The 229-nt window shown below is 32.8% G+C and overlaps 1 protein-coding gene across 1 annotated transcript in view; it reads left to right on the forward strand.

Annotated features, from left to right (window-relative positions):
* LOC119594234 (integrin alpha-PS2-like) overlaps positions 1-229 on the forward strand; it is a 126,991-nt gene that overhangs the window by 122,795 nt on the left and 3,967 nt on the right. The window lies entirely within an intron of this gene.

Raw genomic sequence — 229 nt, forward strand, 5'->3', positions numbered from 1 at the left:
ACGAAGACAATATACAAACTTAAAGAAAATGATAAGACAAGGAAATCCCTTGTGTTGGAAATGGCAGGACAAAGGCATTTAATGAGTAACTGAACGATACTGATTTGCATAAACTTGTCTTTGCTTTTATGAATACACAATAACGTCGGTATTTTGAGTATTTTTTCCCCAGCAGGCTTTTGTTTGGCGTTTTTTTTAACGTAGATATATAGTAGATAATCAAGAACTA

The sequence above is a fragment of the Penaeus monodon genome, chromosome 33, assembly GCF_015228065.2.
Source record: "Penaeus monodon isolate SGIC_2016 chromosome 33, NSTDA_Pmon_1, whole genome shotgun sequence".
Taxonomy (NCBI): Eukaryota; Metazoa; Arthropoda; class Malacostraca; order Decapoda; family Penaeidae; genus Penaeus; species Penaeus monodon.